The sequence below is a fragment of the Haematobia irritans genome, chromosome 1 (genome assembly GCF_050003625.1).
Source record: "Haematobia irritans isolate KBUSLIRL chromosome 1, ASM5000362v1, whole genome shotgun sequence".
NCBI classification, from domain to species: Eukaryota; Metazoa; Arthropoda; class Insecta; order Diptera; family Muscidae; genus Haematobia; species Haematobia irritans.
In genome coordinates this window covers 1,297,980-1,324,432 of record NC_134397.1, presented here as the reverse complement: position 1 = coordinate 1,324,432, position 26,453 = coordinate 1,297,980, and the positions used below count along the sequence as shown (strand labels likewise).

General features: G+C 32.5%; 1 protein-coding gene across 1 annotated transcript in view; it reads right to left on the bottom strand.

The window, feature by feature from the left end:
• LOC142219944 (uncharacterized) overlaps positions 1–26,421 on the bottom strand; it is a 43,370-nt gene extending 16,949 nt beyond the window's left edge. The window contains exons 1-2 of the mRNA XM_075288721.1: positions 25,691–26,421; positions 12,302–12,352 (exon numbers count right to left, since the gene is read on the bottom strand). The gene's annotated coding sequence lies outside the window, so the exon portion shown is untranslated. The remainder of the gene's footprint in view (positions 1–12,301; positions 12,353–25,690) is intronic.
• Positions 26,422–26,453: the final 32 nt, after the last annotated feature.

The window sequence follows — 26,453 nt, the reverse complement described above, 5'->3', positions numbered from 1 at the left end:
TAGATCCAAAATGAACACAATAAGTTCAAGTTCACATGTTCTCCAAAAATAACATGTTGGTCTTGAAACATGTTTGAGGTGATCTATTCCTGTGATATTTACCATTCTTTGCAATTCATATTTTTCACGAGAGGAATCATTGCGACATATTTCATATGACTAGGATTGTACCCTTCATTATACACTAATTTCTTGGACATATTAATTACACTTTATTACAAATTGGAGGCTATTAAAACAAGTTTTCTTCCTTTCATTTATCTCATGAATGTCCAACATGAACTAAAGTCTATTGGAGGGTACTATGTTCAGTTTTTCCGCCAAAACTCTAGTGCAAAACTAAGTGTGCACAAATATACATGACGCCGATCATAAATTTGTAAAAACTTGGAAGTAAAAAGTTTTAAAGTACCCCTTGTGTGTAATTCCATATTTTAAAATTAATTCATTCAAAAGAGTAACCGAGGGAAAAGGCAATTTTTCGGTATGAAAAAGAACATAGTACCCACCGTATAGTAGAATTTAATTCCCTAAACAAACCTCAATACTTTTTCTTAAATTTTAGTTATGATTTTGGGACTTTTGATTTATGGTTTCACGTTTAGGTCGATAATCTACTTGAGATAACCAAAATTTATTTCACATAAAACATGTTTGTATAATTAACTAAAGAAGAATAGCAGAAAAAAAGTCAATTTTTGCATAACTACTACAGTGACGGACTTTTTCCCCATTCTGTACCGTAAAATTAGATTTATTTACACCCAAATAATTAGTTTTCTCACAAACAGGGCCTGGCACAAAAACAAAAAAGTCACTTTGGATTTCATACAAAGATAAGTTTGGATATACTATTGCGCTACTGGGTACAATAAGGCTTAATCACATATTTATTTTTTCATATCAAAATGTTGGTGTTGGTCGAAAATATTCCAAAGAAAGAAATAGCGACTCAATTTGCCAAAGAAAGTTAAATGACATGGCCGTTGACGACATTTATATGTACGGACATAAGTATGGTGCAAAATGTATTCGTAAATGGCATCCGTGCTAGTGTCCACAAATACCCCAACCATCCCTCAATATCCGCAAAACTAATCAAGAGGCATGAAATGATGGCAAATCGAAAATTTTGGAGCTTTATTTGGTGGTTAGAGTAAACGTGATTTTCAAAATGTCACGCACGCACTTCATTCATTCACGTCGAAGCCAACAAAATGTTCCCACACATACTCTTACAAATTTACATGCATTTGTAACCATTGGCCGTTAAAAGTAATTTAAATAAAACTTAAATAAAATTTATTGAAGTCGCAACAACTGCTGCCAATTTGTACAAAAATTTAATGCGGGACATCCAGATTTCCCCTTTTTATTCTACTGAAAAAACAAGAGAATACACATTTTTTGTGATCCACCGTGATACAATGCTAAGAATCTGTACATTTTATACAAAAGGTTATGGGTTCAATTACAGTTTCGGCCATTGTTTATTTCCTCTTAGCAATATTGGTGACATTTCTCAGGATTTCGAAGCTTCTCTATAAGTGGTTTCACACCTAGTGTAAAATGACATTCGCTCCCGGCTGTGAAAAGCAGGTTAGGTTAAAGTGGCAGCCCGATTAAGTTTCAGGTTCACTTAGAATATTCAGTCCATTGTGATAAAAAGGAGGTTCCTTTCGTTGAGATTAACATAGAATCGGGCAGCACTCATTCTCTTTCTAACTTCCGAATGAACAGAGTTATCGGCTTCAAAGCGCTATTACCGCTTAAACTGCTCACTGCGTCAACAACTCATTGGTATTCCAAATCAATACCAAAATCATTATATGAAGGTCTAACTGTGTTGAACTAAGTACGATTTTTTTGTAGAACATGTTCACCAGGTCTTAATCGAGTAAGATACAATGCTAATGTGTGGCCAGGCCATGTTGACTTTACTTGCACATTGGATGTGACCTCCATTGCATTCACCACTGTCTTTGATGTATTTGAAAAAGCAGGGTCTCATTTTAGCAGCATCTATTATGTATCAATGTTTGTGGCCCTTCAGCATTTCCTTTGTGTGCCTAACATATACAGTGGTAGTGTGAATATGCACTACACTGAGAGAATGGTTATGTGTGCATCATGCATGTGGATTATTACCGGTTATTATCCGCTTACACGGGTACAACAAATTTAGATTTAAATTGAAATAGATTTTTGTCTGTATAAAGATTTAGAACACCTATTATCAAAGTGTCCCTTGCAGAAAGTATTATTTTGAAGAGGAAATCAGAAATTAAAATTTGAATAAATTATACCGGCGTTCTCAACAAGCATGTTTTGGGGGTTGAAATGTTTCCCTTTATAAGCATTTCAAAACGAGTCCTTTTCCCATACAAAAAAAAAAATAAATAAATTTTAAACAAATAAAAAAAGTATTTACTTACTTTAAGATATCGACACTTATAATATAGTTCTATAAAAAAACTAAAATTAACCTAATCTTTTTTTGAAGGAACATATACATAATTAATTAATAAATTACAATATCAAAACAAATCAATACAAAAAAAAAAAAAAAACACAAAAAGAATGTCAACAAAGAAAACATACTTTCCTCTAAACTCAAAAGAAAAGTGAACTCTATATTTCACTAAAGCCAATTTAACTTTATTTTAGTTCATGGAATTATTATGTTTGGAGAAAGTTTCATTTACTCTAATAATTTTTTGCGTACGTTAGTTAAATGAACTAAAAACTGGAAAAAATTATCCTCAAATTAAGCAAAAAGATTTACTAAATTCGCGTTTCCCACAAAATAGTTCATTATTTCTTTAAATTTGTAAATTTTACCAAAAATGCGTTCATCAAGAACTTCGTATGTCACTACACGCAAAGAAAAAATACGTTTGGAAAACGTGTACCGAAAACGTTTTTCTTTTGTTAGAGTTTTTTGAATTGCTTCGAAAAGTATACACTTTTATCACCAAAAAAATTCGTTTGTTACAAAATTTTTATTTTTTCTATAAAAAAAGGTATTTTTGAACCAACGACACAGTCCATTTCGTTTATATCAAACACTGTTCTTTTCTGACTTTAGGTCTTTAATAAGACACATTTTACAGTTCATAGTAAAAATTTAATATAGTAGAAGGTAATGTTGAACATTTTTTCGGAATCTTCCGACCATATCTGGAATATATCGCAAAAAAAAAAAAACTTTGGTCGAAGCAGGGATCGAACCCACGACCCTTGGCATGCAAGTCGGACGTAGCAACCACTGCTCCACGGTGCCCAACTAAATGAATTTTTCTGTTAAATAAACTTTGTTTAATCGGCTCGTGGGCGCCGCAAGCTATGCTATATAAATATAACTTATATGGATAATTTTCTATTGATGACAATAACGGCTACATAGCTCAGTGGATAGTGTGTTGGCTTACAAATTGCATGGTCCGCGGTTCGATTTTCCGTCCAGGCGAAAGGTAAAAAAAAAATTTTAAATTTATAAAATCGTATAATTTCTTCTACATTGTTTGTATTACAGAAAAAGGTGCTAAGAACTAAAGAACTTCGTGGAAGTGAGAAAGGTGTGAGGGAAAATGCAATTTGCCAGATTTTTTTTTGAGTTAGTCTTTATGAATTTTTTTTTACATCCTGGAAAAGAATAAACGTTTATCACAAAAAGTATATACTTTTCTTCCAAATAAACTTCCTTTCAACGAAAAGCAAATGAGAAACGAACTTTGTTTGTCTAGAATTTCGTTTGGGAGGAAAGAATTATTTTTTTGCGTGTAAAGACATTCTTGCATTTTTTATCTCCAAGTTTTTCCTTCAAACTACAAAATTTTCTTTGACAAGTGAAAAAAAATTAATTATGCCTAATAAATTTTCTAGCATTTGTCGAAAAATATTTACTTATTTTTGTGATATCGGCGACATGTCAGCGTTTGTAATACTGTTTAGATAAAATTTTCTAAAAATATTCAAAATTTTCTAAAATTAACCAAAAATTTTCTTCTTGGTGGTTTCACTGTTTTTTCAGTGTAGAACGAAATTTGAGACAAACGAAATTACCCTTTATTCTCTTTAAGAATAAATAACCCCGAATTTATGCCAAACGCTTCAACGATTGTTTCTATTCATTTTTAACGAAACTTTTTTAGCTGCAAAAGAAAACTTTCTTTGTCTAAAATTTCGTTCATCAGAAAAGAAAACTCTTCTTTCAGTGTGTCTACATATTGGTTTATTTGCTTAATATTCGATTGGAGCCAAGATATATTTAGGAAGGTAGTTTCAAGCTATCAGGTGAATACAATTTTTTTCATTTGAACAGAACTTTGATTGTCGTTGTTTGCTTAATGGCATAGGCGTAGCTAAAGGGGGTTTATGGGTTTGTCATCTCCCCCTACCAAATACCATCCAGTATTTTTTTCAAACAGTGATTATATATCATTGAATTAAATATTCTGGATTCTTCCCATCTATAAGATTTTTTTGTCTCTTTTTGAGGTATATTCACAATGAGCACACGTTGTAGCTTTTACCCCCTACGAAAATGTTGCTAGCTACGCCAATGTTTAATTGACAATTGTGACAATAAAAATAAAAATTCAAAATAAAATTATTGTATACCAAAAATTTTGATATTTTCTATTAGCTTTAAATTTATGACAGAAAAGTATCGAAATAAATTGTCCTCATAATTGATGGTAAGAATTACTTCAATTATTCTTACGAACCGTAACACATTTCCTCATAGCATACATCGATACATTTCATTTTCTTCATTTTAAATTTCCCATTTGTTGAACATATTTTCATTTAATTCAATTTGACTGACAATCAAAGTTTCAATATGGCGACTGTCATTTTTGTTTTTGAATACTAAAACTACCTTACTAAATCTGCCTTGATTGGAGGCAAAATAAATAGAAATACCTATATAATTTTTATTTTAGTTTTAGTTTTACTTTTATTTTTTTTTAAGTGTAACCCAACCTAGAGTTTGTTAACGTATTTTGGGAAAAACTGACAGCAACACTGTAACGTTTTATGATTTGTATTCTCTCTATCATTGGTTCCGTTGAGCAAATTGAATTGGGACAATTTTAAGGATATTGTGATTGTCATAGAACTTATAGGATAGCCAGCAAAATCTTGTTTCCATATTCTGTACATTGTAGATTTGTAGCAAATAGATATTGTCAAGAAACAGGAAACATTTTGACAACATCTAAGTTTTCTTAAAATTGAAACCAGAAGTTCACAAAAGATTCAACATGTTTGGGGTCCTGGGAGTAATGAAATAAACCTTATGACATAGAAAATAGTGACATTTCAATGACATACGGTTGTTTTACTCCGAGATTAACATACAATTTTTAAATATATGTATGTACGTTATTTAGACGACGAGACGACAATATCAGTACCTAATATATTGTAGTTAGGAAAGGCTCTGCAATTTCACACTCATAATGGCAAATCTTCATATAACTAATAATGTTAAAAAAATTCCCTAAAGTCGTAGTCATTAGTGACGATTAAGTGCTGGTAACGCCTTTTAACTTCCTTCTGGGTTTTGACTACTCATTTTCCATCATCATCGCACAACACACTAAGCTCATCGAATATTCCAAACGATGGATTGATGATTTCCATCAACATAAAGTTGACTACCTTCCGCAACTGTTGTATACAGAAGTACGTTTGTTTGGTAAGAAAGCGAAATGAAACTCCAGTGTTCCACAGGTAAGAGTGGGGTAAAACTGGTGGTCTGACTGTTACTATGAGGTAGGAAGTAAATGTGCTCGTCGCAATTATGCAATATTTCAGATTATACGAGGCCGCGCAAATGTTAAACAATGGCGTCTGATGAAAATTCGCTTCGCTGACGGTGTCTTCTTCCAAAGCTTTTTTCCAGTTGGTGTTCATTGCAGTGTTGTGAGTACAGATTTGGAATGTTTGTAGCAGTGTTGTTGTTTCTATAATGGATGGATTGCAGTGGAACAAAGTGGGTTACCGTGACAACACAAATGTAGACTTGCAAACGGAACAACTAATAAAGCAACACTATGGCCGAAAGAGACACCGTCATTCATGCAGAGCCATCAGGTGTGGCAATTAGTCGCCCAAATGTAGCAATTCCCAATGACTTTTAGTGGCAAAAGTAAAATCGTTGACATGTTGTCCCGGCCATAAAGAGGACTAATTGATTGGGTATTAGTAGTAACCCATTTATTGCAAATCTTTCTGAGATACAAAGAAAAGAGATAGCTGATATGGCCCAAACATGGTGATAAAGAATTGAACCTTTTACCCCATGATCACATACAATTAGGCATTGACTCAAGAAAGGATATAAATAACCGGAAATAAAGAGTTACGTTTAATTCCATTGATCTAGATAAACTTAGAAGGAGATTCTGTGGAGATTTGTAAAAAACACCAATACTGATAGTAAGTCCATTTTTTAACGTTGTTTCCATCAGGCTAAACACAATTCGTTGGGGACAAACGTGGCTACGGGTAACGCAAACAATGATTTATTTTCTTTTAAGGAGTTAATTTTACCAATAAAATAAACTTGGAGCGAAGTATATGAAACGAATTGAAGAACTAAATTCAACGTTCACACTATACTCTTGCTTTTATCGAGATTTGCAAATTGCTTTTAATACAAAAGCGAGATTTCAAATGTCAAAAAACGGAGATTTCGAACATACACTGAAAGAAGAGTTTTCGTAAACAAACGAAGAATTTTCGAAGACAAACAAATAAATACAACAATAAATAAATGGAACAACGTTGACTATAATAGAAGCAATTAATAAATTGAATATATGGTAGTTTGAATTATGTGAGTCGTATATCTATTTCCAATAAAGAAAATCAACGGTATTTGCTTATTGTTTGTGGTAGGCGATGATTTAAAATTTGAAGTGGTTAAATATGTACCCTGAAACAATCGTTGTCTCAGGAAAGAAATTTTAAACAGTCGAAAATTTCTTTCATCCTGAAAAAAGTTTCTGTAAGAAGAAATAAAATAAATTTAATGCTAACATTGCTACGATTGTTGTAAATTCGAATTTATTTTCTCTTTATTTTAACAAAAGGAAATTTCGTTTGTCTTTTTTAGCCAATTTCATGTCCTCAAAAAACGAATGCGACTGAATCAACTTGACTTTTAATAATTCTGAAAAAATCTTCAAAATTAATGAAATAGTCTTTAAATTTGTTGACTTTTTGTATCTTGACTATAAAGCAAAAATCATTTAAAAATAGAAGAAAACATCAGAAAAAAATTAATAAATTCAAATGTTCTCCTAGTAGTACAGAAATCTCAAATTTAGAAGAGAATCTCCGCATCTTTGACTAGAAATCGTTAGCATAAAGATCGGGCATGTTTTTTTTTAACCGGCCAGGTTTTGGTTTTCAATGTGTTTTTATATATGATCGTAACATGTCCTAAAGATGCTATTTAAAAAAGAAATTATTAGACGATATTAAAAATATTGAGCTCAAAATCTAATACTATACATAAAAAATCTAATACTATATATAAAATACTATACATAAAGAAAAACTACGTCCACCCACTACAGAGAAACGAAATTGTCCTTTGTTATAAAGTATTCTCTTTAAGAGGAAACAAGTTCGAATTTATAACAAACGATGCAACGCTTATTTCTAATCTTTTGTTTTGGCTCTTAAAGATTTTTTTGCGATAAAAAAAAACTTCGTTTGTCTTATTTAATTCCTCCGAAAGGAAACCTCTTTTGTATTGGCTCTCAAAGATTTTTTGCGACAAAAAAACTTTGTTTGTCCTATTTAATTCCACGAAAAATTTGGTTTGATAATTAATTATCATTCAATACAATTTCAAATTGAAATTGAAACATAACAATGTTGATTATGCCTGGGATTTTTTTTCTTATCAAATGCATCTTCAGGGATCATTTCCAAATTTATGTATTTTAACAAAAAAAAAAAAAAAACAGCAATTGTTTTCATTCATCAATTAGGTGAAATTTTGATTTGCTTGAATTGGATTTGGTGAAAATATTTAATTAATATTTGGTCATTTATAATAATTACGCCCCATCTTAGGGTTTCATCTGGCGAACTGTTCCAAGGAAGTTGGTAACAATTAAATTCAAGCTCAACCATGTTTAGCATTTAAAATATACTCCCACTTTTTTGTCTTGGGAATTCTTCTAATGGTCAACAATACAAAAGTAAAAAAAAAACGAAAAAACTAAAAAAATCGGACCTTCTTCTCGTTTTTAATGAAGAAGAATGATTTCATTGAGATTTTGGACATTTTATTACAAAAGTGAATTGTGTGGGAATTGTGGATGCCATGGGAACTGTCCATTGTCGCCCATTGTGTTTTATGTTTTGGAATAGGAATTAAACTAGGTGTAGAAGTCAGGCATGACATGGAGTATTCCCAGCGAAACTACTTAAAGGCAATGGTGCTGGTGACGATAGCTTTATGATTGTATCCATTACACACACACGCACATATCAGCAACGATTCCTTCCCCTGTTGTAAATGGAAATTTTTGAAATTAAAAATTTCCATTTTTATTACAAAAACAAAAGATGAATCTGAGCCAGAAAAAGAGATATAATTGAAAATGTGGAACACAACATCCAAACTGACTTCCAACCTTAAGACAATAATACTGTGCCAAAACCACAAGACGGCGAACCCAAAAACAACAATAACACAGTAGCGCGGAAATGAGAACACATAAATAGAGTCGCTCGCTTGTATACATTTCTACCTTGAAATATAGTATGCTCTCCTCTATCGTCAACCCACAGACACTAGAGCAGGCGGGAATATATGCAAGTTGAGGGGGTAGGGGGAGGTGCTAACTTCCGGTGCAGAACTTATGCGACAAACAAACAAAGTCTATTGCAAAGTTCAACGACTATGAAACGACCACCGGCGGTTGTACTTCGGGACGAAGGGGCCTAAACTTTAGAATTATTCGTTTGTTTTGTTTTTGTCACCATTCCATTTGCATGGGGAAATCTTGTGTGTTGATGATGTCGATGTAATGCCTAGGGTTGATGGAGATGATGATGTCGTCTATGACGAGGATGACGTTATGATGACATGCCACCCTCGTGTAACAATTTAAATTAAATCTAGACGTAATACGGCTCTGCTGCCTCTCAGCCATCCCAATCCATAATTCAGATGTTTTGAAATAAACATTTTCACTAGCTCTTCCGACCGAGCGACAGACTGACTGAGTGCCTACCAGCTAGCCCAACATAGGTGCAGGTGGAATCCGTCCAATGTGTCTGTTTCTGTCAACGGCTCAGTCGGTATGCCAAAGTTTTATGTGTGACAAGAGTTGAAGGCTGATGCCACCACCGGCAAACGGCAAACACTAACCCAACGTGTGTCGGTATACCACTGTTCCGCTAAATTTAAGCATGTTTTAGTCTTGGAGGTAGGTAACCGAGTACTTACACTGGGATTCAAAGCATCATTAGGAAATTACGCCCACGTTGGATACGCCAACTATTTCTACGATTTCAATGCTTTACAACGCGACCCAATGTTTTTGTGACTCTCCCTGTCGATCCTAAATACAAAACAGACAGTACACACAAATCTCTACACACGCTAGTTCCACATTCAAACAGTGACAAAAACTAACTATCTTTCATTTCGATTCACCCTTTCGTTATTTTTCATAGCGAAAGACCTTTTTTTACGGATTTCTTGTGAATTTCTAATGAAATGGCAGAGAAAAAGTATTATGCTAATAAGCATTTAAATGGTTCTCAAGCTCGACAAACACATATTCTAATAATTAAATTATAGAATTTGAGGCCATTACACACAGAAAACAAATTTGTTGTGCCAACCAATTCTTTTGCCAACCAAATTATTCGGTCCCATCTACTACCAGAATATAACTGACAAAATTTGTCAAAGCAACCAACTGTTGTCTTGCACAACAGTATATCAAATTGTTTCGATAACTAAAATTTGGGCACATTATAAGTCTAATTGGTAATCCCAACCAATAAGATTTTATTCGTTTGTTGAAACAACTATTTATTATTTTCGGACAACCAATGCTTGAGAAATTAAAGAAACCATTTGGTGAATTAATTTTACTCTGTATTTAATTAAATTATTAATTAATAATTAAAAACTGAATGGAAATGATGCAGATGCTGCTGATGCTCCACTCACAATTACACGATCGTGACTCACGCATGGACCTTGACATGTTGTTATGTCTGCACCAGAATCTTTCTTCAGTTCTGATCGATTTTAAGTTCGATGGCGAGGTAGCCAATCTATATATTTACCATTCCCATCCTCGGAAATCGTCACATTTGTTAAAATATCTCTAGTAGGGAAGAACGTAAGTGAGTGAGTGGTATTAACTTCATTTGATGATTATGCTACTCACCAATTAAGAATGCAGCTACCGAATTAAAAAGAATATATACCTAATTCACAGCAAGTCTTTATGGCCAGAATTTTCTCTAATATTGGGTACTCGACATGAAAAATTTGAATTGTATTGAAATTTTGAGAATTTAGAGTTTATAATTAATGAAATCAAACAACAACTTATTTGTTGTCATATTTATGTAGTCCATAGTAACAAATTCCTTTATAACTATAAAATTTGTTAACACAACCAACTTATTGGCTAGGCGGACTTTCAGTTGGGTTTGGTGACACATTGGCAAAACAAATCAGTTATCACAACAGGGTGGAATAAATTGAAATGGTTAGTTACTTCAATGTATAAATAACGACCAATATTTGGTCGTGTGTACCAACTTTTGGTCACACCACCGTTATATTGATTATATAAACTATCAAACAAGAGAAATAACTAACAATTATTCCACACAATTAAAAATTGTGGGTCTCCACTATCAAACTGTTGTCGTAATCGAATTCCAACCAATCATTTCTCTGGGTGTACATTACAGGGAAAATCCATAACATTTTGTTGACGTTTTTGGAGCTAAAAGAGTATATTTAACGTTTTCATATAGGTATATCTTTAGATTAGTTTTAACTAATCATTTTGTATCAAATACCATGTACTTTTTAAGTGAGTGTTTGTCGTTGGTTACACTGAAAAATATATTAATCTAATTTCAAAGATTATGCAACCTAAAGTTTAAGATACGCGATTTACACACTATTAAGGACAAATTACTTTAAAATAAAGAAAATTTAATCAAAAGAAAGTTCATAGTCTTTGCTTTAACAATTTGGGACATGAAATTTTGAAATTTGCGTCCCTCTATTGAAGTCGGGAAAATTTCTCTTAAAATAAAGAAATAATCTTTAAATAAACTGAGAAATTGAATCTTTGGATTAATGATAAAAAGCTTCAAAGATAGGCTAATACTAATTTAGAGGATTTTGCATTTTTGCTTTGAAGTTTTTGTTTTGACATTAATCTGTACATGAATACCTTTGTTGATATATCGCGAAAAGAGAACGAAAATTATATATTTTTTGAGTGTAGAATGTACGGAGGATACGGATATAGTGATTTGTGATAATTGTTTATTTACAAGTGGCTTGCAAGCAATTTAATGTAAACATAAAAGAAAGGAAGTGTAATTGTATAATATTTTGTTTTGTTCTGCCCTTTTTCTAAAATGTATCATTTGCTATTTTTTGAAGTTACATGTGTGCATTTGACATGGATGTGGAGTAAATTTGGAGATTTTTTATTGTTGAAAGTGAACCGAATTAGAGTGTATAAAGTTATGTTATGTTTTGTATAAAATAATAAACAGATATAAAACGGAATTTCTTAAGAAATGCATTTTCTCTATTATCTTTTATTTTTCTTAAGTGGCGATCTTTTTTCGGCGACGTTTTTTTATAAAGATCATAATATTCTAGACGATGTCCATGTTCTTTTAACTAAACAAAAAAAACTATTTTCTAAAAGATCATACGATTTTAGAGGGAGATTTTAAACAGAGAGAAAAACATTTTTATAGAAGACCACAATATTTTAGATAGTGACAATATTTTCTCATTGCCACAATTTACTATTACTATCGCCATATCCACTAAGCGAGCACGATTGCGGCGAAAATGTTACATGGTCGCCACAAGAAGCCTATACCGTTTTATTTGCTCTTCGAATATGATCGTGACAAACATTTGCTAATCGGCGAATGGTATTTATCTATTGGCCATCTAAGCAATGGGTATTACAAACCTTTTCAAAAGGATTATTCCCTCTCAGAAATGCTGGTGACATTTCAGAGTCTTTCGTTAACTTACCATTAACTAATTCCAATTCCAGAGAGCCCAAACAGAAATACGGGTTCAAACCTATTAAAAAGATAAAAATATTGCATTAGAAAATCTGAAGAAATAATTTTAGATTTAACACTGAAAGAAAAAAATAAAAATTATGAAAGAATAAAGACAGAAAAGTGGCTTAGAAACTAAAGGAAAAAATGTTCATCAATTTAGTTCAGCCATTGAAATTGATCGGTCCCTTAGTGGTCGTTGTAAACAAACTGTACATTATTAACCCTGGACCGTCATCCTTCGTCAAAATGACGACGCATAATTTCATTTTCGATTTAAAATGCATTTTGGTCGATTGGGAAATGAAAAATTTAAGTTATACCAAAACAACAATTTCATGAATTTTTGTCTCATACTAATTAAAAACAAATTGAATAAGGAAATTAACTCAATTTTGGTTCTCATTTTTGCTCACGATGCAAATTATTGCGTTTTGAAAAAAGCCGTAGTCAAAATGACGAAGGATGACGTTAGTGTACAAAAAATAAGGATGACTTTCCAGGGTTAAATATAAGTCAACACACATATGGCCTTTGTAATCCCATAATGAAATAATGATGATCACTCAATTATTTTCTCACTGTATGTATTAATTTCTAAACGCCTATATTCCTATTGCACAAATCATGTTTGTACCCACTGTACTAATGTTGTTTTGAATGTACGTGTGTTTAGTGTTTAGAATTAATTTTATTTCGTCGAAACAACACCACCACCACCACCATTTATCTCCATCCCATTACCATACGACGAAAGCAGCATATAATTTCTTACATATTTTTATTTTTTTTTTCTTTGAAACGACACCAACACAGCAAAACATGTTTGGTGTCCCCCGATCATGCACTCGATATACACTGGTGGACATAAATTTGAATGAAAAAAACTTTGCCTGTTTTATTGATTTATTTAAATTTTCTAGGAAAACATCTATGCATGAACGGGTAAACCAATGCTCGAAAAACAAATCAATGCTCGAAAGTTGTATAAACCACTTTCTTGCACTAAAAGAATATTTTTCTCTCTTCAGAAACCAAATTGTAAAGAAATTATGATCTTTTGTTTTTAAGATATTTTCTTTCAGAGATTAGAGAAAATAGTTGGGGTAGGTCTTGTCGTAAAAATTTTTGCTCTAATATTTGCTCTAAAAAAATAAATACTTTATTATGGTAGGTGATTTCATTCAAGGAAAATTTCGTTGGGGGCAAATCATTGTTCATTTATCAGCTATTCACTAGCAAATTGTTGTATATTACAAAATAGAAGCAATTCGATTAATTGTATTTGCTATACGCAAAATGTCCTTTTGTTACATTTAACCCTTCTGTGAGTGATGAGAACCCGGTTGACCTTTTTGATTTTTATACCCTTCACCACTACTGTGGTACAGGGTATAATAAGTTTGTGCATTTGTATGTAACGCCAAGAAATAGTGGTCATAGACCCATCTTTTAGTATACCGATCGGCTTAGAATTAAACTCTGAGTCGATTTAGCGATCTCTGTCTGTCTGTCTGTCCGTCCGTTTGTCTGTATATGTAATTTTGTGCACAAAGTACAGCTCGCAATTTAAGTCCGATCGTCCTCAAATTTGGCATAGGGCCGTTTCTTGGGACAGAGACAATCGCTATTGGTTTTGGAAAAAATCGGTTCAGATTTAGATATAGCTGCCATATATATTTATCCCCGATTTGGTCATAGTTAGCGTGTTTCACAACCGATTTTCTTGAAATACCGTACATCCAAATATTTTATGAATCTCGAAAATCTCGCAAAATATCAGCCAAATCGGTTGAGATTTAGATATAGCTCTCATATATATCTTTCGTCCGATTTAGACTCATATGACCACAAAGGCCAAAGTTTACTACCGATCTTCGTGAAATTTTGCACAGAGGGTAGAATTGACATTCTACCAATGCTTGGTAAATTTGATTGAAATCGGTTCAAATTTAGATATAGTTCTCATATATATCTTTCGTCCGATTTGAACTTATATGGCCACAAAAGCCAGAGTTTTGCCGTGATTTGTTTCAAATTTGGTACAAGGGGTACGTGTCAAGTGTGTGTCAAATTTTGTTAAAATCGGTTCAGATTTAGATATAAAGGGTGGTTAAATTGTAAGGGCCGATGTTGAATGTGAACCACACCTAAACGCCAAGTTTTTTTCCGAATTTTATTTGACATTTCTCTATTTCAGACTTACTCAAGTTGAACCATGGAGAGATACACAATCCAACAACGTGTTAAATGGTTCCAAGAAATGGCAACAGTGGATGATCAATTTTCGAAGAAAATCATCTTCAGTGATGAGGCAAATTTTCACCTCAATGGATTCGTCAATTAACAGAATTTCCGCATTTGGGCGAATGAGAATCCAAGAGTGATTGTCGAAAAACCAATGCACCCACAAAGAGTGACTGTTTGGTGCGGTTTATGGGCTGGCGGCATCATCGGGCCGTATTTTTTCTAAAATGAGGCCGGTCAGGCAGTTACTGTGAATGGTGTTCGTTATCGTGAGATGATAACGAACTTTTTATGGCCCGAATTGGAAGATATGGATGTGGACGATATGTGGTTTCAGCAGGACGGTGCCACTTGCCACACAGCTAACGAAACAATTGCTCCTTTTCGCAACAAATTCAATGGCCGTGTTACCTCACGTAATGGCGATGTCAATTGGCCGCCAAGATCATGTGATTTGATACCGTTGGACTTTTTTCTTTGGGGTTATTTGAAAGAAAAGGTGTACGTCGATAAGCCAGCAACAATTCAAGAACTAAAGGATGAGAGACCATCGGATGAAGGCGTCCACCGCGGTCGCGGCGCCCATTTGGCCGATATTTTGTTCCATACATAATTGGGTAATACCAATATATCATAATTAAATAAAATTACAATAATTTCCTAAATAGTTTGTGTTTTATTCAAAATCAACATCGGCCCTTGAAATTTTAACCACCCTTTAGTTCACATATATATCTTTCGCCCGATTTGGACTTATATGGTCTCAAAAGACAGAATTTTTCCCTGACTTACTTCAAATTTTGCACAAGCGGTACTTTTAACGATACTATTGTATGTGCCAAATATGGTCAAAATCGATTCAGATTTAGATATAGCTCCCATATATATCTTTCGTCCGATTTGAACTTATATGGCCTCAAAATCCAGGGTTTTGCCGTGATTTGCTTCAAACTTCGCACAAGGAGAACGTTTAGTAGTCTCGGTAATTGTGCTAAATTTGGTTGAAATCGGTTCAGATTTAGATATGGCTCCCATATATATCTTCCGTCCGATTTGCACTCATATGACCAGGGGGCCAAAGTTATACTCCCATTTACGTGAAATTCCGCATAGATAGCAGAATTATTATTCTAACTATACATGTCAAATTTAGGCAAAATCGGTTCAGATTATATAGCTCCCATATATACGTACCAGAGTTGGGAAAATATGGTAGACTGTTACACATTTTAGACCCATTTTCCATGGAAGTTTCCTACAATTAACTGGATAGCGTTGGCCGATTTAAATTTTAATTCTAGAGATTTTGTAGAAGTAAAACATTGTCTCCTTTATATAGCTTCCAGCAAATGTGAAGTAGTTGAGATGGTAACACAAATTTTGGCCTACATAGAGGTGAGGGGTATAATATAGTCGGCCCCGCCCGAATTTAGATTTTGCTTACTTGTTAATCATACATAACATTATTTTTTTATATGATTTGCAGCGTGTTGGTTTATGACATATTGTATTAAACTGTTTTATGTTGGTAATTTTAAATTTTTATGTGATTGAATCAATACTCCAGTTTTTTCGGAACATTCAACTACCACAACAATATATTGTTAAATGATACCTATAAGTATACATATAGGTACCACGCCTGCGACAAATATAAGGGCCACTAAATACTTTAAAATACAATAATAAAATCATATATTTACAAAATAATATCTATATATGCAATTTGTGCATCACACAAGAGTCCAACTACACACACAAAAAATAATTGCAAATAAATATTAACGAAAGCTAAAAGAAGTATGCGAAGAGTACCGTTAGAACAAAGTGAGTATGACAGTGTTGCCAGGTGATTTTTGATTCTTCCCCCCAAATCTTAAGAAAAAAACACCTAAATTGGTCTAGACTTTTTTCAAAAACCCCCAAAAAATTTAAGAATTTTAATAAGACAAAAAAGGTGTCCCAAATTTCGTTAAAAGATCCTGCAGTGATACACTTTACAAATTAAATTTAACACAAATATATATACTAAAAGATTTTTTTCTGAAGAACAAAATTTCTTTTGAAGTAAATAAAAATCAGTAGATAACATCATTATACCACTTTTCAAAAATTCGGGTTTATTTGTCTAAAATTTCGTTCCTGAGGAAAGTAATTTTTCTATGAGTATAATAATAAAATTTATATCAATATAAAGAGCAGACAAAACTATATAATTCAATGTATAAATCTTTCAAATCAAATTAATTAAAACAACGGCTTATAAAATATAAATAATAGAAATAAAACATAAAAAAAATTAAAGTTCAGTAAATATATACATTATTCACCAAAATTGTAGACGTGAAATTATGAGACCAATAATTTCACGTCTACAATTGTTCTAAATTTTGTTGAGAATTGCTCCACTTTATAGGGTCTAAAATAATTTTTTATCCCTAAAAATCCCCCCAAATAAATGTTACCCCTAAAAATCCCCCTAAACGTGTAAAAACCCCCAACCTGGCAACACTGGAATATGATCACATGCACGTGTATGCAGTGTTGCCAATTTTTGATTTCTAAAAAGCACCAAATTGCCTTTTTGGTGCCTTTTCAAAAAAAGCACCAACTTGGTGCTTTCTGGCATTTTCATTTAGTGCTTTTTTTATTTTGAACAGTATTAAGTTGATACAAATTGATACAAAAATTTTGATTAGACTTTCAAGAGCCGAAGAAACTCAAATTTATTGCCAAATATAGAATTTGATTGTTATGAAGTTGGTATTGATTATTTTCTAATTAATATTGTTATTTAGGGTATTCTGTAGGAAAGTCGAGCGATGAGTGTCGAATTTTTGAATTTGGTAAAGATGTCATTAAAAACGTTTGTATTAAATTCACAAAAGCACGCAAAACTGAAATAAGCAATAGATTCCTTCCATACTTAAATATTTTGATCAGTGATGTTCACTGATCAAAATGAATTGGACGAAAGCATTAAAACTGATCAAAGTGTATACTTGAATAACGGTTAATAATGGTGAGTACTAAGTTCGAGTTTCGCCGGTAAAGTGAAAACTATATCAGTAAAAAAGGCATAAAATTATGCATATTTGCTGCAAATTTTATTATAACTTGATGGAGAATAGCCAAAAGCAAATTTTCACAAAGTTTATATTCCTTAAAATAAATTATTAAAGAAGTTGTAATTGTGCAAAAATGACTATTGTAGCAGCTGAACTCGATCTTAATACCCACCTTAACTTCTTAAAATTCAATTCACAAAAGTTCTATAATACATTAGAATTTATAATATATTTTTGGTGCTTTTTGGCCTTGGAGAGTTGGCAACACTGCGTGTATGATAGCAAGCAAAGAGCTCACTCATCAGAGAATACAGAGAAGCATTTATAAATGTCTGGGAAAAAATTTTATTTTTCAATTTGGTAGTTTCTTAAATGTTTTTGTTGTATGAGATAATTAAAAAAAAAACATATTAATATCGGGAATAGAGTTATTACAATTCTAATTAACTAGAATATATAGCGCTGGGCAAAAAGTTGCCAAAATGCTTGCTACACAGAAAAAAATTTCCGTGGTTAAACTTACGCTAAATTTAGCCTATTTTTATTGGAAAAAAATTATTTGCTATAAGTTAAATTTTATTATTTTTACCGAAATTTTCCACAGCTTAATGAAATCTTACTTTTTTAAGTATGTCTCAAAAATGTTATGAACTAAACGTGGGTATAAAGTTCAATGACCGTACATATAAGTTCAATATGAAGTAAAGCAAAAGTAAATTTTCGTACGATTCCCAAAAATAGTAAGAATGAACTACTGTATGGTTAAAATGGTCATGATTTGGCGCCAATGATTTTCTTCTTTACTTTTAGTTTATTTTTTCTTCTATGAGATGATGTAATTTCGTGAACTGAAGTTAAAAAGTACAACAGGGAATTAAAATTTCCTGGTTTTAACAAACCTTTGGGGAAATCTCAAAATGTGGAGTAAAATTTAGTTCAATTTTCGTGCCTACCTCGCATTCATTCTTCCCATAACACAGTTCACTTTTTTCAGTATAGATTCTGGACTACTCATATATATACAAAACTGAGTATAGGATTTTCGACACAAAAAAGTTACATGTTCCCCGTCCAAAAATAACATTTTGGTCATATTCCTTCTCTGTGTGTACTTAACAAAATATCTCTAAAATTGTTCCGGCAATTTTGCAATTTTGGTGCTTATAATTCCGTCAATTTTAATTTCAATTTAATTTTTTGTCAATACACCAATAAATTTGTTACAGCCTCCAACAATGTACATACAAATTTTTTCGTTCAAATTCAAAAATATTTGTTGAGGACTGAACGTAACGTTCAACAACAAATATTTTGTACTGTTGGATGCTCAACAAATTATGTTATTGAGAGAACAAAAATTATTTGTTGCCTTCTGATGGTAACGATTGCTTACAACTTTTTTGTAATAATTGTTATTAAAAGTACAAATTAGTTTGTTGCAGGAAAATTAACAAATATTGTTATTGGTTTTCAACAAAAGTTATTGGTTCTCAAACTTATTTTTATCTGTGCAGTAAATAATCGAAAAATATCGTATGGACAACCTCTCTACCATTCTTTTTTATTGTGGGTCCAACGGGAACTCATCACGCAGGTATTGCTTCCATGTTATCATGCATTGGAGGGTTAAACCTAATTACTTTTTTCATATCCATGTGTATTCGTTAGTGTCAATCGTTTTAATTTTCTTGTTATATATGTGGCTCATAATTTGTGAAAAAATTTTCTAATGGGCAATTTTTTATTAAAAAACTCTTCCTCAGAAATTTTATTATAAGGTGATTATGATTTTACATAAATATACTTTAAAATTAACGAAGCAACAATATTATGAATCCCAAAAACTTGGCCGTGATTGCTGGCAATCATCGATTGCAACGGAACTTGTATTCATCTAGAAATGGGGTAATCAACCAACTCATGTCAAGATTTAAATTGTGGTTGCAGTATGTATGGATATTTATGGTCGTCACTGTTCGATATGCATATTTGATGTACGTACGGGGACATGTGCTCACGTACTTTTGAGAGAAGAATAAAAATAATTCCGTCGCAAAGCAAAAGACAACAAAAATACACACCAAAGATCAAGATCAAGTAGATTTTAGATTTCTTTCGAACACAACGGAGCAACTGGTTCTCAAACTAACACAACCTGCCCACATTTGCGAGAGTTACGTTAGAAATGCTGTTTGCCTATCCTCAGTCAATTGTATGCGGGGTTGACTCTTGGCTATACAACAAGTTTATGCGGTCGCTTGAGCGGTCAATAATCAAAGTTTAAAGAAACACCGTAAAAATTAGCTGGGGAGGAAAACGAGTCATCATAGTCCATTGATTTAAATTTCAAGAACTTTTCATGCGAGGGTTGCTATTTATATTATTTCAGAAACAAAAAAACAATAACTTGTGGTTGGAATATATTACAAATAAAGAACAATATATAGTTGAAGAAGCTTTGAATTAGCGAAGGGCATTGAGGATGCTGCCAAGAAGACAGTTTCATATAAACATTGTCAATTGGGCCTTTATGAAAGAGAATAAGAATTCCATATTTCATTTCATGCATCACACGCATAAAATCTGACAACACTGACAAGCCCAAAAAAAAAACGTTTTTGTTTTTTACCGTGGTAAAATTCGACGGCCATTTTATAGAAAACTTTGTGACATTTCTGAGTGTCTACGTGCACTGAAACAAATTTTGTCCTGAGGTCTAAGATTTCACGACCTCAAAATACGAATGCGAGTTCTGCTTAGCATAAAATACGCATTTCTCTGAAATAATATTTTTTTCTTGTAAAAAAGTTGATAAACTTTTCAATAAAGTCTGTTTGTGCTTATAGTTAAGTGATTCGACTTAAAACTAGGAATCTTTTCATGAAACAAACTTCTGTTTGATTACGGTCAACTGGAATTTAATAATTCTGAAAAATCGTTCACAATTAATGAAATCGTCTTTAAATTTGTTATCGTTTTGCATCTTGAATGCAAAGCAAACAAGTGTCCAAAAATAGAAGATGTTTTTCAATAATTTATTTTAAAGACGTTTTTTATTTGAAACAGTAGCATAATACTTGATGTCGAGTCTGAATTTGGGAATTTACTTTGTCTTTAACACGACTTTGAATGTTAATTTGTTTCCTAGAATGATGCACTCAAAACACAAATTTAAAAAAGAATTGTGTGTTAAAGGTATCCCTACATCATTTCTTCGCTTCGTTGGCTTGGAAACAATACCAAAATCATTAGCGTATAGACAAAATCTTTGAAACCGAGTAAGCTTTTTTCAGTGCGGTTTTATTCATAGAGTTGGACTCAACTGTAAGAGGGATGTAAGAAAACGACAGGTCCACCATCAAATCTAACCTAGCCTAACCTGCAGGAAAAATAAAGTTTTTTTGTATCTTACTGTGCAATGCACCACTAATAAAAAATTGGAAAAAGTGTGTTTGTTTAGTTGGGATTGACATCTGATTACTATAAAACAATGCGAGTATTTATTATTTTGACCGCAGTTCGGTTCAACCTAACGTCTGCAATGACACATATTTTCACAATCGAATATTTCTCGCAACATTTTCATCAAAGAGTATTGCTTGGCACGTGATGGGCGACATGACTGAGGTGTACAAAACCTATCAACAACAGATGGTCGGTCTGTAGGTTGGTCGCTCGACCATCCAATCATCTTGGGTATTTTTCTCGTCGTCAGAGCTTTGTGATAGATATGCTGGAAAAGAGCACCCGACTATTAATTCATGCTTTATTTTGGTAGTAGGCGGTGATGGTGGTGGTTGCTCTTATTGGAAAATCATTGTTAAACAGGAATATTTTTAGAATTTTCTAAAAATATTTATGTTTGAAGACATCCACTATATACTCACACAAATACTATATGCTGCATATCTGTAAAAAATACACATGGGTGTGCGGCGGGGATGCCTTCGAATGTGAACATATATTGTGTCATCCAAAAGGGGCAAATGTAAATAACTTTCGATGGAGCTATGGCAAAAGAATTTTACTTAAATTCTTTTCCATGGAACTTTTCCCATTTGTTTAAAGCGACAAAATCTATTTTACATTAAAATTGAAACCATTAAAATGTTTAGAAACAAAGAAGAGCCATCTTTAAATAATGAATGTAAAACGATAGGAACGAGGTGGTTCCAAAAACCAACTACAGAAGACATTTCTTAACGGACTCGGTCGAGGTCTAAGCAACAACAAAATTGTACTTCTTATGAAGTGTGTCTCATGGTTTAGGGAATTTTCTTAAGAACAAAACGAAGCATTCAAGAAAATGGATTTTTGAAATTTAGAAAACATGTCTGTTATAATTTGGATTTGTAAACTTGAACTTGGATAACTTTGTTAATGTATCGCAAGAAGAGAATGGATAATTGAAATTAGATAATTGAGAAAGTTATTCGTGTACTGGAAAAAAAGCTTACTCGGTTCCAAAGATTTTGTCTTTACACTAATAATTTTGGTATTGCAAAAATCCAATGACAAATAAACGGAGAATTGAAGTAAATTTACCTTTAAGACATAATTCGCTTTAAAATTTGAGATTTGCGTACTCCGTACAAGGAGACAAATTTGTTGTTTTTTTTTTTTAATTTTTTCTGATGTTTTCTTCACATGCTATCAAAGTTCTTTAAAAATGTGTTTACGACAATTTAAATTTCCAAATTCTAACTCGACTTGAAGTAGAGGTTTGCACGTGAGTAATATTTTACTCACGACGGAATAATCTTACTCACGCACCATATTGTTTGGTAGGACACGCACGAAAATGTTGTGACTCACGAAAAATACCGTGACTCAGGACAAATACCGTGACACATGAATAATTTTAAGAGTAATTTACCTTAGCGAAGTGTCTGAAAACATGAGCATGATTAAAATCGAGAGCGTTATTAAACTCTTAACATCTAGGTGTCACTAAAATTGTAAATGAATTCAACTCGTAAGCGTTTTATGTCCGTGGGCGCGATTATTTTCGTGAGCGCATTTTTCCGAAATTCGTTACTCACGCTCACGAACGACATTTGGTTTGTTAATCACGCACACGACACAAAAAGTCAACAAATTTTAAAACTTTATGTCAGAGAAATACGTCTTCTATATTATGGAAAACTCGCATTCGTACTTTGAAGACAAACATTTTTTCAGTGTAATGGGGATTCCGAACTGGTTAAGGGTCGACTTCTACTTTTTATTACTTCGTGACTGCAATTCTTTCTCAAAGGATTAGGTAGGAAAAACTTGCGTACAGCAGGGTTGACCTTTAACTCAACTTTTGCAATTTTGAAACGATGCAAGTGCACACTGAGGTCAAAGGTTTCATGTCTTTAAAATACGAATGCAAATTTTGCTTAGCATAGAAGACGCATTTCTCTAATATAAAGTTTTTTCCTTGTCCAAAAGTCGATAAATTTTGCAATAAAGTCGTATTGTCCTTATAATTAAGTGATTTCACTTAAAAATGGGTATCATAATATGAAAGAAAAAATGTTTGGGCTAAGGTCAACTTGACTTTAATAATTTAGAAAAATTCTTTAATTTTAATGAAATTGTCTTTAAATTTGTTGTCATTTTGCATCTTGACCACAAAGCAAAAAATCGTTCAAATATAGGACATGTTTTTCAAAACTTTATTTTAAAGACGTTTTTTTATTTCAAACAGCATAATTTTTACTGGAAGTCGAGTGTTAATTTGCAAAATAAAGTTGTCGTTAATTCGTTTTTAAAGGACTTTGATAGCATAGAAAAAAAAAGTAGAAAAAAGCTGAAAAAGCGAAAAATTAAAATTTGCTTCCTAGAAGCAAGTACACAAAACCCAAATTTAAAGGAGAATTGCGTCTTAAAAGTATCCTTTCTTGTATTCTCCGCTTCTTTGGCTCGGTATCAATACCAAAATTTTTAAAGTAAAGACAAAATTTTTGGAACCGGGCATGCTTTTTTTTCAGTGCAGCTGAAATCCACTCACTATACCTTATCATTTTCGAATTATTTATACCTGTAGCACTAATTCTGCCATTACTTTCAAATTGATAAGAATGTATGTGCTGTAATATGAAGATGAAATGTTTGATTGGACTTTAAAATATGGCATGTTTACAAAGTAGGATTAATTTTTTAAACGATTAATTATATTTGATAATGTAATAGTACATGCTGGATCTAGAATAAAAAAATAAACGTTTTAAGTATTTAAAACTTTGTCATTTTTTTAAGATAGAATATACAAAGAAGCTTTGATAAAATAAAAAAAATATCCATACCCATGACATAGGTGTACGGTTTTTAAATACATTAAAAGGTTCTTTGTAGACGTATGTGCATTGAATTGGTCCTTAATAGAAAGGACTTCTTATCGATCTTTTCACATATTCCTTCTATCACCGAAACGTGACATTTTACATTTCGATATCAACTTAGGTGTTTCCTTGCCACATCAGCGAAATTCAGAGTTTATCGCAATTTACATGATTTATCATTGTCACAACATTTTTTATTCCAGGATGTAATTATGCTTCAAAGAAGCGGCTATGTGGAGAGCATGGGGAATATGGTGCATCCGTTTTAAATTTATAATACTTAGAAAGGGAAGATACACTTAAAGAAAAAATACTTTCCTCCGGAACGAAATTTTGGACAAACGAAATTCCCATTTCCTATAACATATTTTCTTTTAGGGCAAATAAACAGCGATTCAACAAGTATTTCTTTTTTATTTGCTTTTAAAGAATATTTTTTAGCGTCAAAAGAAACCTTTGACTTCTTTCAGTGTATTTATAAATTTATAGGACAAAAAAATTCCAAAACGTAAAAAAAAATTTAGCGTATCTTGACTGAGAAACAAGTGTAATCTCCCAAAGTTAGGAACTATGGGATAAGCTATACTTAACGTGTTACATGCCACGTGACACACCGCTGCCTCGGGAGGACGGTGTAACCGTCTTCCAGAATCTGGGTAAAACCAAAGAGCTTTCATTGATAGTTAACCTCTCCGCAGAATTTTTATACAAAATTCCAAGTTTTAAAATGCAATTAAATAAGTTAAATAAGCTTTTGTGTTGATTTTATTGAAACATCGTTTGAAAACAGTGACCAAAAAAAAAGTTTAACATTTCAAAAATTTGTCAAATAATATTTTATGCCATAACTTTTTTTATTTGAAACGAATTTTTATTGTCATTGTTTTAAAAATAGTTAAATAGATAAACGATCACACAACGTGTGGTCGTTGCAACCTACAGAAACCTATCTCCTCTCTACAATCTTAGTCCAAATTTACCATATTCAGACATAGTTTCTATATAAATCGATCTTCAGATATATGACGGGACGTACACATAATCTCCTTCGTTAAAAATTAATTGGATTCTCCATATTTTTCAGCTTAATGGAAGAGCATTTTTCATCCGATCCAATAGAAATCTCTCTCTAGAAAATTAATCTATGTCTCTCACATGATGCATTGCAAAGGGGAACTAAGAATATTTTGTTTGGGCAAAAGAGGAATAGCATACCATTAAAAAAATGTTCTGCCGTGACCTTTCGCTTTTCGAGACAGATACGCAAAAAAACTCTTAAACCTATTTTGGACCCAAAAAGTTCTCTCGTGCTTCTTTAGTGACCATGAATTAGGGGTAATTGTCTTTTTGGTCTATTGCAGAAAAAATGCCTTTGATATGATTTAAACTTTCCAAAACATAAACATACATATAATTAAATTTATTTGTTAAAATAACGCATTAAAGTTAACATATGTATACTGAAATAAAATTTCGTTTTTGAGAAACGTTTTTTTTTTGTTAGGACCGAGTTACTGTCCCAATATTCTCTCATTAGTAAAAAGTCCATTAATAGAATTCTTGTCCAGCAACTCAAAAACTTTGTTATGGCAATTAATTCATTTGCTAATTTTTATAGCTCATTTAAAAGTAGCAAATAAGTACAACGCTGAGACTTTTAATTATATGCGTAGAACGTCACAGATGTTGAATAATGGATAAAGTTTAACTTACACTAACATCCACATCCAGCTAAAACAGCAACATTAAAGATGTTAACATTTGCAGAGTTCTAGCAGCGCCACTTACGTGGGGGCGTTGGATCACAAGTGCTTGCCGTTATTGTGTTTTTTTTTTTTTTTCTTCTTAAAGTACAATTCCGTCAATTATATATACATATATATACAAACATAGTATGTTGGTATATAAGAGGTTCTTATGTGTGCATATGGCGCGGATATGTTTTATTTACTTTGGCACAATCAATGGATAAATATATGAACTATATTGGCACTCAATTTACGGAAACCGATCTTAATGAAGTGGACGACGGCACCGCCAAGTTAAGCGAACACACAGACCCACACATACACTACCATTAGCTCTTATGAACACTGAAAGCAACTAGTTGACGTAAGTGCGCTCACACTACGAGAATCCGTAATCCAAGTCGCTCGCGCCACCCGCCTCAATCATTTGCGTTAGATATGTATGATTGTACGTTGTAGATATGTTCGCAGTGAAACAAGTTTGATTTATGCATTACATACAAACATATTAATGAATGTGTATTCTATTCAATAAAATACAGTTGATAACTTTTGTCAAACATTGTTATGGGCACACGACATAGCGAGGGTTCGCATTTATTTGTTATTATTTTCTAGATAGATATGTATTTATTTATGTGTATCTAAATCAAATCCACATACACTTTACCGACTTTTTTGTTAATTCCACAACAATTCTCCTCGATTGACAAAAGAATACTGGCAGT